Here is a 16,046-nt window from a genome sequence, read left to right on the forward strand (position 1 = left end):
TTCTTCCGTTTCTGTGTGTGTTGTGTATTATACATTCGATATCCTCGGTGCCCATTGATGTTGATTTGCAATTGTTTTGCACTGGATGCCAAATCCCGCAAAAAATTAATATTGAAAATCACAATCAATGTTGATTTTCAATATCACCTGATCCCATCTCCATGCTTAGCTGAAGGATGACCCTTACTTCCACCTCTTCTCGTGACATTCTTTCTAGCCCCTAGTATTATTCTTTGTAGCCCTTACCCCTCTTATTCATCCACTGATTGTTGTTGGTATAGACAAAAACACAAGAAAAAGTGCGCTGAAGATTTTTTATGTGGTTCAGTGCTCAGCTAGGTCGATAGGATCACCTGTAAAGGCCTTTACTGGCAGAAAAGTCTGCTTTAACGTCCACCGGTATAGCCTCAGTCGGTGTAGACTTACTGGCAATTCTGGTTCCGCCGGTATTGAATACTTTACCGCGAAATAAGTCAACAGAAATGACAACAATCATTACTGGTAGGGAAATCCGCCGGTGAAGGTTTTTTATTTTTATTTTTTTTAAAAGATGTTACAAATCCATGACGACTGCCAACCATGACGGAGAGCGCGAGTTTCAAATGTGAGACAACCCACTGAGAGGACAGTGGTGTCCCCACACAGGTTTGTCCTACGGATCAAACACCTGTACCAATACATAGTGCTTTGATCGACAATTCCCAAAAAAAATCAAAAGAATCAAAGTTCAATGATTATTTCCCATGTTATTTAATTTCCCTTTAATGAGAACAGAAAGTTTCACCCAAACACCACCACTAAATGCAGCTTGCATCCTATAGAAGGAGAAGCACAAATACACAAAGTTCCTTACCAAGTGATAAAAGCCAATGTGGCACAACACATAATATTTGTAGGTCTAAATATAAGCAACAGAAGAGCCTACTAGAGCAGAAACCAACGAGAATGATCCAAAAAATGTGTCATAATCAGCCACCATCATCTCTTCCTTTTCGCTTCAAGGCTTCCAAAGGATGGTTGTCTCAGCGATCATGGAGGTGACCACATAAGGGTCCATGTTCGAGGGGGGCCTCCTATCCTCGAAATAGCCTGTCAAAGAGCAAAAACCCTAGATCCACGTTATTCTTTTTGCCCATAGGACAAAGATGTTGAGAGTATTCTGTATAAAAAAGAAGTTTAAAGAGAATATTGTACAAATATGAAGAAAATTGTTGGAAATAGAGCAACAAACTAGAGAAGAAGATTGTTCTTTAGAATAAAAAACACACAGAAATGGTGCAAGAGAAGAAGAAGGCTACAAAAGACTTCAATACATTCCAATGACTTGTCCAAATGAGGATACATGGCTGCTATATATATAACATTCAAGCCCAACCAGAATTTAATTACATAATAAATTTCTACCATAGAAAAACTAAAAGACTATTACATTTTCAAGGAAAAGAAATAAATGGGAGAGGAACCCAAAGAGTTGCATAGAAAACTGCAAATAGCCTTAATGTAAAACGAGTTCCCAAAATGAGGGAGGAATACGAAGAGTCTAACTTATAATTTCAACAAGCCTTAAAGTAAAATGAGTTTCCCAAAAATGGGGGAGGAATACGAAGAGTCTAGCTTATAATTCCAACAACCCCTCTTAAGCTAGACTATAACGACACCTAATTTCTCTCTCAATTTATTGAAAGTTTCATTCTTCAATGCTTTTGTAAAGATATCAGCCACTTGGTCTTGGGTCTTGCAAAACTTGACATTGACATCTCCATCTTTGACCAAGTCTCTAATGAAATGATACTTGATTCGAATATGCTTGCTTTTGCCATGAAAAACTGGATTTTTGGTGAGTGCTATGGTTGAACTATTGTCACAAAACAAATGAGTGCTTTCCCATTGAGGATGCTTCAGCTCATGAAGAATCCACCTTAGCCAGAGAGCTTGACAACTAGAAAGAGCCAATGAAATATACTCAGCTTTGGTTGTGGAGAGAGTAACAACAACTTGCTTCTTCGATGCCCACGAGATTGCACCTGAGCCAATGTGAAAAACGAAACCTGAAGTGCTTTTACTATTATCTCTATTTCCACCCCAATCACTATCACAAAAACCCACCAATTTTGAATCTTCGACACATTTATAATGAATTCCATAATTGATAGTGCCACGCACATATCTCAAAATTCTTTTGTCTATGTCCCAATGAGTATTAGAAGGAGATTCCATGAATCTGCTAATCATGCTGACAGCAAACATAAGATCAGGTCTTGTAGCAGTCAAGTACATAAGACTACCAACAAGGCTTCTATAGAGAGTTGCATCGATCTTTCTCTCACCATCATTTTTGCTAAGTTTCAGTCCAACTTCCATAGAAGTATTAAGAGGTGTAGCACCCTCCATTCTGAATTTCTTTAATATATTTTCAGCATACCTTTTTTGAGATATGAATATTCCATCTTCGGCTTGCTTTATTTCAATGCCCAGAAAAAAATAGAGAAGCACCATGTCAGTCATTTCGAATTCGTGCATCATATCCTTCTTAAAATTTTCACACATGGTTGCATTAGTGCCAGTAATTATTAAATCATCAACATATAAGCATATGATTAAGAATTCCCCTTGATTGCCTTCTTTGATGATCAGAGTATGCTCAAAAGGACACCGTTTGAAACCATTCCTCAAGAAGTATCTATCAATGCGACTATACCAAGCCCTTGGCGCTTGTTTCAGCCCATATAAAGTCTTCTTCAATCGACACACTTTGTTTTCTTCACCCTTCTTTACATAACCCGGAGGTTGATCAATATACACTTCTTCTTCAAGGAGACCATTCAAGAATGCTGATTTTACATCCATTTGAAAGACCTTCCATTTTCTTTGAGCAGCCAAAGCTAACACCATGTGAATTGTTTCAAGGCGAGCCACAGGAGCAAAGACTTCATTAAAATCAATGCCATACCTTTGCTTGTAACCTTTTACCACCAGCCGAGCTTTGCATTTTTCAACTTCTCCATTTGAGTTGAATTTCGTTTTATATACCCACTCGACGCCAATAGATTTTTGTCTATTTGAGAGCTCAGTCAACTCCCAAGTATGATTTCTTTCAATGGAGTCCATTTCTTGATTCATAGCAATTCTCCACTTCTCTTCTTGAGATGCTTCTTCATAAGTAATTGGATCGGCGTCCGCAAATAAAGCAAAATTCACCAAGTCTTCCTCAAGATTTCTTTTTGCTGTTTCATAAATTTCTTGAAGACTTCTTGTCTTCATAGAAGGAGATTCAGAACTCCTTGAAGATGAGGAAGATGGTGATAAATGCGTAGATGGAGAGGAGAGTGAAGTATCTCCATCACCACTTGGATCATGACTCTCTTCCTTATTGATGAAATGTGAATTTTTATTTTCATTCTCGCCATCCCAATTCCAAGATTCTTCTTCACTGAATTTTACATCTCTGCTTATGATAATTTTCTTGGTGATTGAATTGTAAAGCTTATAAGCCTTTGAGCATTCACTGTACCCAACGAGGATACATTTTTCAGATTTATCTTCAAGCTTTCTCCTTCGTTCATCAGGAATATGAGAATAACATATGCTGCCAAATACTTTCAAGTGAGCAACACATGGTTTTTGCCCACTCCAAGCTTCTTGAGGAGTTAGGTCTTGAACACTTTTAGTGGGGGCACGATTAAGAAAATAGATAGCACATGCCACTGATTCAGCCCAGAATATGTTAGGCATACCTTTAGATTTCAACATACTTCTTGCCATCTCCATGATCGTGTGATTCTTCCTTTCCGCAACGCCATTTTGTTGAGGTGTGTACCGAGTAGTCAACTGATGATGGATGCCCTTCTTTTTCAAGAATTCCTCGAACTCATTTGACATATATTCAGGCCCACGATCAATACGCAAGGTTTTAATAGAAAGATCACTTTGCTTTTCAACAAATGTCATAAATTGCTTAAAATATTTGAACACCTCAGATTTTTCTTTTAGAAAATAAACTCATGTCTTTCGACTAAAGTCATCAATGAATGTTAAAAAATAATGATTACCTCCAATAGATGTGGTGCGCATAGGGCCGCATAGATCAGAATGAACCAACTCAAGTGGTTTTGATGCTCGCCAAGCTTTGCCAGCAGGAAAAGAGTCTCTGTGATGTTTCCCAAGAACACAACCTTCACAAATTTTGTCTTGCTGATGAATGTTAGGCATGCCTCTGACCATATGTTTTTTGCACATAAGAGATAAAGAACTGAAGTTCAAATGTCCATATCGAAGATGCCACAACCATGATGGATCTTTAATAATAGTATTGAAGCAAGGAAGAGCAACATTTTGAAATATAAATGAAAACATTTTGTTTTGAGTCATTTTCACCTCGGCTATGAGAGCATTCTTCTTGTCCTTAATTTCACATATTTCTCCTTTGAAATGAAGATCATATCCTTTTAGAATAAGTTGCCCAACACTCAAAAGATTGTGTTTGAGGCTTGGAATATAGAAAACATCGGTGACATGCTTGTTTCCAAGGTTAGTTTTAACAAGAATATCACCGCGTCCTTTGATCGCAAGCCTATTATCATCACCTGTTCTAACTTTAATTTGGACCATTTCATTTAAGTTCACAAATAAATTTTTGTTTTCAGTCATGTGGTTACTACAACCACTATCAATATACCATACTTCATCATGTGTTTCTTCTTTGGTATCACAAGCAAGAAAGAGAATATCATCATCAAGAATTTCATTTTTCTCATGCATGAAAGTTACCACCTTTTGGTTTTCTTCTGCCAATCTCTTTCTACAGAACTTTATGGTGTGACCATACTTCTGACAATGAAAGCATTGAACTTGTGAGAGAGAGCGACCACGACCTCGACCTCTACCTTGACCTCTTCCTCGCCTAGAATAAGATGAATCATAAGCATCTTCTTTCGTTTCTTGATTTCTACCACCTCCATATCCTCTTCCTCTTCGTCCTCGAGCACCACCACGAATAGAGAGTTGTGTCTGAAAAGCTTGTTCAATTGGAGGAGAATCAAATTGCTTTATACGAAGTTCATGGGATTGAAGTGATCCCATTAAACTATCAATGGACAAGGTGGATAAGTCTTTGGATTCTTCTATAGCAACAACAATATGTTCAAACTTGCGAGTTAAGCTCCTCAATATTTTTTCAACAACTCTTTGATCTTCAAGTTTTTCACCATTTACTTGCATTTGATTAACAATGGAGAAGACTCGATTGAAAAAAGCTTCAATCGTTTCAGATTCCTTCATTCTTAAAGAATCAAATTCACTTATTAGAGTTTGTAGTCTCACCATTTTTACCTTGTCTTATCCTTTGTATGTTGTATAGAGAGTATCCCATGCTACCTTTGCCGACTCCGCCGAGGATATCCTTTCGAAAATGACTTCATCAACAACATGATAAATATAAAACAAATCCTTATTGTTCTTCTTCCGGTTTTCCTTCAACTCAGTTTGTTGTCGTTGAGTGATGCCCTCCACATTGTCCATCTCATCGAAGTCACTTTCAACAATGTCCCATAGATCTTGAGAACCAAAGAATGCCTTCATTTGAATACTCCACTTGTTATAATTTTTCTCAGCAAAGCAAGGAACTTGTGGTTGCACCATATTGTTGGAAGCCATCCTAGCTCTGATACCACTATATTGGAAATAAAGTAACAAACTAGAGAAGAAGATTGTTCTCTAGAATGAAAAACACACAGAAATGGTGCAAGAGAAGGAGAAGGCTACAAAAGACTTCAATACAATCCAATGACTTGTCCAAATGAGGATACATGGCTGCTATATATATAGCATTCAAGCCCAACCAAAATTTAATTACATAATAAATTCCTACCATAGAAAAACTAAAAGACTATTACATTTTCAAGGAAAAGAAATAAATGGCAGAGGAACCCAAAGAGTTGCATAGAAAACTGCAAATAGCCTTAATGTAAAATGAGTTCCCAAAATGAGGGAGGAATACGAAGAGTCTAGCTTATAATTCCAACAAAAATGCTTTCCTATAGATTTGCTGTTGAGCAGAAAATTGTTAACAAAGGCTGGTAGAGACAAGAATTGGATAGTTGGCAATTACGATTATCATTCACCAAACACAACATTGATAACATGGAATTCATGACTAGGCATAAAATGGAGTCGTAGCTTTTGCACGATGAGTGAGAAAAAGCTAACCTGTATTTGGTATGGGCACCAACAACGTTCCAGTCACCCTGTTTTTCATCAAAGAGAGAATTTAACATTACTGATGAATGAAAACTAAAATAACAAATGTTTATGCAGCAATTCTATATCTTTCAGATCAACAAAAGGCCCAGAAAAGAAAAAAAAAACTTTACCTTCCAGCCAATGTAGAGAAATTAAAATACAAAAAATGAAAGATCTAAAATCAGAAGTCGTGATTAATCAACACATTTAGTAGAATTCTTAAAACAAACAAGTAATGCAAATATTTATGCACCAATATGAGACTGTTTTACAATTTCATTGTGATTACCCTACGTATGTTTGATAGCAAACAAAAAAGAAACAAAACAATCAATGCAAACAAATTAAGGGATATTTGAATTACTTGAATAGGTTTTGGGTCAAAAAAGAGAACTCCAGTAATTTCTATGATCCTCTATTTTACCAAAGAAATTGAGGGTGGCATAAGCACGTTGGAGAAGAAAAGATGAACACCAGAAAAAAAGGAAAAAACATAACTTAATCACAAAAGCAATTTTGGATACCTCAAGAATGTAGCGAGCAACCCATAGCTCATCCCCAGCAGAAATACTAACAACAGGACCAACTTGGAACTCCCACTGTTAATACAAAAATAAAAATCTGAAAATGAAAAACAAGACTAAGCAAACAGGAACCGAGTAAGCAACTATTTGAGATTTAAGAGTCTTGATGGAACAAACTTAAAAGAAAACTAGATGATCACGTAGAGATTGACCTATCCAGACATAACTTTGTCATTGATGCCACTAATGTTGATTCCAGCATAAAGGCATGCTTTGTAATATGAGTTGACAATGTCACGACCAAAAGCTTATTGTTGTTCTCTAGTGAACAGAGTAAACCTTACTCTTGTTCTAGAGAGAGAGTTTTCCTTTGGGGGAAAGAACATTACCATGGCTCTTTAGCTATAACGTCTGGATGGTTGAAGATCTCGACAGCTTTACACCTCTTGTTTGTGGGAATTGGCTCTCCTGCCAGTGTGTATGCATCACACATAACCTTCACAAACAAACAAAGAAAACCCATCATGCTAATGATCATGACCATCATCAACATCACCACACCACCATCATCATTAGAGAAAATAAAGAAGAAGAAGAGTACCAAGATGCTGTTTCCCCTCCTAAATGGATCCCTGAAGATGGCTTGAGGACTACATAGCCAAAGCGCAAACAAAAAAGTTTCACATGAGAAAAGACTGAAAAAGAAAAAACGGGGGATGTGAAAAATACACATGGGTGTGAGTACCAAAGAGAAATGAACGAAGGAAGAAAAATACAGGCAAAAGTTTTAACATGGTTTCAATCAAAGGATCCTACATCCACGGACTAACACACACTCTCTTCTTACTCTAATTAATAATTTAAATATAACTAAATCTATTTATTGATTTCAATAAAATTAGCATTTAATTGCCACTCAAAGTTTAAATATAAATTAAAATTGCAAACTATATTTCGGGCAAAATTTTACTTTTATTTATTAATATTCATGGAAAATTCAAGGAAATTCTTGAATATTACACTTTTAACCTGGTTCTTAGAACAAGCTATCTCATTTTGAACAAGTTCACATGTATGAGTTATCTTTGGGACAAGAACTCCTTGAACTTGAAAAAAGCATCCAATAAAACTTGCAAGTTTCTCAATAAAAGATAAGATTCCAAGAACAATATATTTTGTTTTCCCAGAATTGTCTCAACCACTAAAAAATTAAACTCTTTTGCTTGTTTTGTTTTGAGACCTGCAATGTGACTTGACAAGACCCTTGTCTCTAGGAGAACCTCGTATGGAACAAGTTGCATGACTTGTCTTGATAAAGCCAGTGCAAAAGCACTGTGCACTGATACAAGTTAAGCAGGACCTTGTCTTAGGGTGACAGTGACCCTCAAGCAAAAAAGCTTATAACTAAAACTCTACCAACCAATCACCCCCCACTGTCTTTAGAATATCTCTATCTTTAGATTTTTCTCTCGTGGAGAGAATGTCTAACATTGAATGGATCAATTTTTTTGTGTATCAACTAAGCTTCACACACTTAATAACAAAGAGGGATATCTGTGATCATCGCAAAATTTTTCTCTCGTAATATTCTCTCTCTTCCTTCTCTTTTCCTTTCCAACCTCTATTTCCTCCTTGTTGAAGGGAGAAAATAAAAGACGGAAAGGAGAGAAGAGAAAAGAAGAGAAAAAGAAGAGAGAGAGGAACTCTTTTGCGAGGTCTCACTTGACCTTAATTTTAAAATTTATTTTTAAAATAACTCACCTCCGTTTTCAAAATATTTGCAGGAAAACTGGGAGATGGGATCCGCTCGTCGGTACGAGGTTCGACCGTTCCTGGCGCCTTTACCAGGGGTAATCAAACCAAGGGTCGAATTCATGCCTTTTGCTTTGCTAAGAAATTATCTAGGAATTTATCCTAAGTCTAGATGCACAAAGAATCATGTTTGTGCAGTGCAAAGATGTATGCTCTTTTTAAAAATGATTTAAAAAATCCCCAAGTATTTCTGAGATGAATCTGATGATAGTAGTGAAGAAATGGTTTCTAACTTAGAACTTAAGATTTAAAGTTCTAAGTTTTTTTTTTTAATCAAGAGCTTGGGAAAATAAATCTGGATTTAGAAAATGATCTTGAAACTGAGATGAAAGAAAAGAAAAGAAAAGAAAGGAAATTTTAAAGTCATAAATGGACTTTGAATTAGAAGTTTGAACTTGGATGAATATTTAGAATGGAATTGAATTCTAGCTTTGAAGCATTGAAATCAGAAGGAGATTTAGGAAACATAAATAGATTTGGAAAAGATGGGATTGATTTGAAAGTTAGGATGAAATGGAATTGGATTTAAGGATTGGAATCAAGATAGAATTTGGATCTGAGATTTTGAATGGAGTTGGATTCAAGATTTGGAATCCAAGATGGAATTTGGATCTGAAATCTTAGATCCAAGATAGAATTGGGCTCTGGACCCTAAGATGGAATTGGATCTGAAGTCTGAGATCCAAAGTGAAGTTTGGATTCTGGACCCTAGAATGGAATTGGATCTGAAGTCTAAGATCTAAAGTAGAATTGGGTTCTAGATCCTAGAATGGATTTGGATCTGAATCTGAGATCCAAGGTGGAATTGGATTCTGGATCCTAGAATGGATTTGGATCTGAATCGAAGATCCAAGATGGAATCGGGTCCTGGATCCTAAAAATGGATTTGGATATGAAGTCTGAGATCCAAGATGGAATCGGGTCCTAGATCCTAAAAATGGATTTGGATCTAAATTCTAAGATCCAAAGTAGAATTGGATTATGGATCTAAAATGGAATTTGGATCTTAAGCCTGGGGTCCAAAGTGGAATGGGGATCTGGATCCTAGAATGGATTTTGGATCTGAAGCCTGGGATCCAAAGTGGAATGGAGATCTGGATCCTAGAATAGATTTTGGATCTGAAGTCTAAGATCCAAAGTGGAATGGGGATCTGGATCCTAGAATGGATTTTGGATCTGAAGCCTAGGATCCAAAGTGGAATGGGGATCTGGATCCTAGAATGGATTTTGGATCTGAAGTCTAAGATCCAAAGTGGAATTGGATTCATACTTGGAAATCTGGATCCAAGTTGAGATTAGGATCTAACTTTGGTTTTTGAAATTCCAAAATTGATTTGAGGATGAATTTCAAAGTCAAATTGGACTTTGAATTTGAAACTTGAATTTGGAATTTAGAAAATGAATCAAAGTTAAATTGAACTTTGAATTTGGTTTCAAAAATTTGGACTTCGAAGAAGAGATAGAATTGATGAGTTTGAAGTAGAAATTGAAGAGAAGATGTTCAAAATCACTTGGGTTTTTGAAAAGAATTTTGAAAATATGATGCAATTCTATCCTAAATGATGAAATGGATTTAAAGAATTTGAAAAGCTATTCCATTCTTTAAATGAATTAAAATGAGGTTGAAGACATAATACACCCCTGACTATGGTCGTTGAATGTATTATGTAATAACTACATTTAAATTCAAGTGAATAATGAAATACATTTTGGTGCTTTTATAGAATTTAAAATGAAATTAACTCTCAATATACCCTGACTATGGCCGTTGGTATATATATTGAGTTAATTTTAAATTAAATTTTGATAAAAGAGGAAAATATTTGCCAAAAATATTATGGTTTCTGAAAAGAGGGATCCAGTGTGGATCCAGTGTTATTTCATAAAAGATAAAAATACTAAGTCTTGTTTACATCCAGACTATGGTCGTTGATGTAAATCATCAACTTAGGATTAATTTACCTCTTACGAAATGGTGCATGTGCCATTCGTGTTTCACCATTGTGAGAATTTGAGAAATAAAGGTCGAAAAATGCATGAAGACAAGCAATTCATGATATTTACAATGCTTATTCATTCTATCTAAAACTGGAAAATGTAAGGAATTCTCATTATATCTAACTATTATAATGATTTAAAATTGGATTTACAACTCCAAATAATGATATTTTCCACATATTCTCTGCAAAATTCAAAATTTTTGACAAGGTAAAAGGAACATAGAGACAAGTATTATATTGGTCTTTGAAATGTAAGTGATGGAATACTCATACCTATGTTTTCAGCCAATGGACTCCTAGTGTATTATGAATGAGGAAGCATATATATATTGGAATATATTTATAGGGTGCCTATGTGGTATGTTATGACAAAAATACAAATGTAAAGGGTAATATATATATGAAGTACTGAGGGGTTAATATGTATATGGGTTTTGAATCCTATACAGTAATATAACATACCTAAGTGCAGCGGCTAATTACATATAAGCATTGAAGATGTAGAGGTAATGATGTTGGAAAGTGATCAGTATGCACAAGTATGGACAATGAATGTCCCAGATGTATGAAAGGTGGATGTCTTCATGTTATGGATATGATTGGCCTGAAAAACAACAATTTATGTGTTGATGCCGTGACATTGAGTGTCATAGCAGCTGATAAATAAATGGGCAATGCTGAAATAAGTGGTGGGATGATGCTTACTGTGGTAAGCGTGAAGAAAAAAAATATATATATATATATATATATATATATATATATATATATATATATATATATATATATATATATATATATATATATATATATATATATATATATATATATGGCAGCTATGGAATGAAGAACACAACAGTTGCCATGTGTTACTGTAGATGCAAGGAATAAGCCATAATATTCTTGTGCTATTGTGGGTTCAAAGAACCCACTGCCGTATCTTGTGCCTTTTGCAGGTGTGGAAACATAATTAGAATGATAACGCTGGAAATGTAAAATATGTAACAACCATGAGCTATCGTGGGGATTTACAGCAAATGGGAGCGTAGCAGTAACATGGTGAAAATGGGTAAGCAACAAGTAAATGTGAATGTGGGTAATGAAAATCATGGATACAACTGAAAATAAATTTTAAACACTTACCTGCCGCATGGATTTTTAGCCATCTGAAGAAACAACGGGTGCGACACACCAAGATTAACTGATGCTAATCATATAAGAGCAACTAAACTAATAGCTAGCACAGACTGCCATAACTGGTTGATGATAAACAGAATATGTTGAAAACATGATACCAAAGAAAATGAAGATGACAATGAATAAAATGATCTAACTGATATCAAATGAATGAATAACACTGCCGAAATAGTTAAATCTTACCGTGTGATACCTGCAGGTGGACAAAATGAGGTGGTAGGTTGAAGCAGGAGGATAATGCAATCTGCAGCGAAGATTGAAATAGGGGCTAATGAGAATATAACGATGGTACAGGAAACTGTAACAATACTTGCATTGGTATTCAGATCAATACCATGACTTATATATTAACAATTCATCTGACCTGCAAATGTTGATACAAACAGTACACAGCTTATGAATATTAAACGATGAGCATGACACGCCTGTGAATTGCACAGGATCATCCTCAGCTTATTAACAACTTAAAAAAAAATGATTGCAGGCACCTGGGAATTGTTTAATGGGTGTTCTTGTGCTGCCCTGCTTCCTTACCTGGGAGAGTCCTCAACTCTGGGGATCAGAAGAGATTGGATCCCGAAGCAAAATTTACCAATATCAGTTCCAACTAAGTAACCATGGTCTGTAACCGATGAATACGTTCATCTGTGGCAACGATTCCCATTGTTGCCGCATGTTCCCTCCTTAATGAGGGTATTTTCTATGGAGGAGCTATCGGTCTAATACACATCCGTGGTGGGCATATTCTGAGTCAAGCAGTGACATCCACTTTTGAGATAAAACGCATTAGTAATACCCGTAGCCTTGCCGTGATGAACAATTCGTCACAGGGATTATCACAACATTGGGTTTAATAGGGAAAGAACATTACTAAAGGCAAAGCAACAGGTAAATGAAAGTAAAGGACCCACCACCCAGCATCGGAAATACATCAGGCTGTAAATGAGCAAAGGTGAGTGCTTAAAAAAAAAGAAAAGATGTGATCTAACAAACCGATCAAGGGTAGGCGATGCTATACAATACTGGACATAAAATGCAGGGATGGACCAAGCATCAGAGGATATAACTAATGAAACTTACATCCTGCCATCTCATATAGATCTGACGAATGCACAGTGCTGATCGTTAAAAGGCAAATAGATTGCAAATGATGATGCCAATCAGGTTAATGGAGCCCAATAACATAACACAACCATGAATGGCTCAGGTGGAATCATAAAACAGTAATTGCCTAATGTGATATTTTTATATATATAAAAAAAAACGCAAATCAGAATTAAATACTATGATACAAATGAAATGTATGAATTAACCATTAAAGTATTTGACGAGAATCCATGACCGACACATCTCCACAATGAATGTGGTGTTGGGTCGAAGTTAAACTACTAAGAGAGATATTGAGTCAGGATGACCGTTCGTGACTTTTATGTACTGAAGCCGAATCCAGGCGAATAGAAGCAGAGAAAATCACAAAATATATATATTGATCATAGATCATGCAATGGTATCAATACCCCGGTATTAACATAGATCTGAAACTAGAAAGCATGCAGTTCGATGATAATGTTGATTTTAGGTGAAAAACACATGATCAAATGTCAAAATCTCTGCCAACAGCAGAAGTTATAACACATCCAGAAATTCAAAGCGAAAGCAAGCTAGAAGATTAACAGAAAAAAAAATCGCATTAGGATTTAGATGAAACGATTAAGACGATTGAGCCCAGTAATATAAGTAAAAAAAAACGACTAATGAAATGGCAAATCAATGAAATGGTCCAAACATAAAAGCTTGTCGGAACATGATAGTTCCCTTTCACTTTAACACGCTGATGGGTGGATGTTACACAGGTAACGCCGAAACCACCAGAAGTGCATTAATGGAAGTTGGGAATAGAAAATCCAAAGAAAGGAAAAAAAAATAGGAATGTAGACAAGGAGAGGAAAGACTCACCGGAGCGCTGTAAAATTTGGGAAAAGGGAGGCGATGCTCCTTCAGAGGAACCAGAGGGGAGGCTCACGGATTCCTCTTACTTACAGGGACCTTGGAAGAGGGAAGCGATCTTCAATAGCTTCTAGGGGAGCACCAAAGGGAGAGGAGGCCGATGGATGCCTGATTGAGCTCCCAAAAATCGATATAATGGGTAGATTAAAGAGGCTCAGTGATGAGGGGCACTTCGTGAATCTAATGGATGATGAAGCTCATCGATCGAGGGCAGCGTAGGGAATATTTGAACAACGGATGTCGCTGGATGCCACTGGCGATGGCAATGGCGTAATCAGGCGGATTGTGAATGTAGAAGATGGATGAAGGCGCTAATGGATGTCTGAAAGTGAAGGAAGATGCGGGGGTGAAGAAGCGGGGCCTTGGGTTTCCATGTGCGGTTCCTTTTAAAGATGGAGGAGAAGGGTCTGGAAGGGTGGAGGTTATGGATCGACGACTGAGGTGAGATGATTGAAGGGTTTAAGGAGAGTGGAGGATTTGGAGCGTGCGCCATGGTGAGAGAGGCGAGAGTGAAGAGAGAACGAGGGGAGGTTCCCTTTTTTTCTTTTTCCTTACGAAGAAAACCCTAAAAAAAGGTTTTGCAAAAGACCCCCTTCAGTTTTCAAATTTTTACAAAAGAAAGGGCTTCCGAGGTCTTTAGCAAAAATCGATTTTTGCACTCATTTGTTTTTCTCATAATTCTCCCAATTTTTTATTTTTTTTATTTTTGGTTTTTGTGTTATTTTTCAATTTTTTTGTATTTTTAGAATAAAATCCTAAAGTTTGTGAGAAAACAAAGATTAAAACTATTTTTTTTGTGTTTTTGCAAAAATATTTATAAAAGGAAATTTTTCTGAGAATTAGAAGCTATTTTGAGAAAATTTCTTAAAAAAATGGGTTTGGATCCGGATTTTGAGGAAATATGGATTTAAAGTGCTGGATTCAGATCCGGAATAGGTTTTGAATATATCAATATGGAATTTAATTCAGAAAATCTGAAGTTTAGCTTTGAAATTGCTTTGATTTTCTCAGAAAACGGGGTTAGGGGCAAAAGGGTTATTTTTACAAAACTTTGAAAAATTTGAGGTGTTCACAGATATCAATTGACACCCAACATTTTTTGGGTTTCTAACCAACATAAATGTTGGCCGACACATTAGAGTCACCTCATTGATTCATCAAAAATTGGATGGTTTGTTCAGATGCCAAGAACTTTGAATGTGAACTTGAAGTACCCTCGCGTGCAAAGAGAAAGATACTTCATGAAGGACCCGTTGGCATAAGATTAATCAGTGCATCGGGCACATTCTATAAGAAAATGATTTCTAAATATGAGATGAACATCTTTTCATAAAAAACCCATAAAGAGCTCAAAAGCTTTTTTCATAAACATTTTGAAAGTCGATTTAGACTATATTTGACTTTCAAAATAACATCTCCTTAAATAATTTCTTCAAAAAGTATAGTTTTCAAGCATTTCAACAAAAAAAAGATCACTTCGATCCGACGTCAGAGTGAAAAGTTATAAATAAAACAAGTTTGAGTTTCAGAAAATGGTTTTGGAAAGTGGGGCTCACTTTCAACGCATTTTTGACCAACCAAATGGTCAAAAATGATTTTTTTCCCAAAACAGATTTTGTAAAGTGGGATATCAACTTTCCAATTCTTTAAACTGCACATCGATCTAATGCACAGTTGCAAAGATATGGATCTATTAATTTCTCTTCGAAGTGCCACCTGCTTCAAGATCAACCTTTGCAAACTTTACTACAGAGGAGGCCCCCAGGTAAACTCTAAACTCTTCTAAAATCTAGTTAAAGTCTATTTTCCTTGCTTCCTTAGGATTCTTTTTCTAAGAATTGGTCTTTCTCGAGTTCTTTTCTCAAAAAACCTTCTTGCTTGAAATCTTTATTTTAAGATCTATTTTCCTACGTGTGAAAGCCCATTTTCCCATTAGGCCAACATTACTAAAGGCTTAAGATGTTGTCACTTTGCCGGATTGTCACGAGAAAGGGGCTAGGGTTTCTCAAAAAACCGTAGTAAGTATTTTTTCACTCTCTTTTTCATACTTTCTTCAATTTCTTGAATCTGCTTACATTTTTTCTGAAAATCTTGATTACATACACACTTTTCTAATCCATACACTTTCTTTATTGCTTGTTTGAGCCTGCGTGGGTCCACTACTCAAGGATTACTGTATAGATGCCCATGAAAACTCGAAAAGATAGTGGGAAAAAAATTCTAGCCAGGAATCTCAACCGTTGGTCTGATTTTACCTTGCCACTTGGGAGGG

The sequence above is a fragment of the Nuphar pumila genome, chromosome 10 (genome assembly GCF_984573655.1).
Source record: "Nuphar pumila chromosome 10, dmNupPumi1.hap1.1, whole genome shotgun sequence".
NCBI classification, from domain to species: Eukaryota; Viridiplantae; Streptophyta; class Magnoliopsida; order Nymphaeales; family Nymphaeaceae; genus Nuphar; species Nuphar pumila.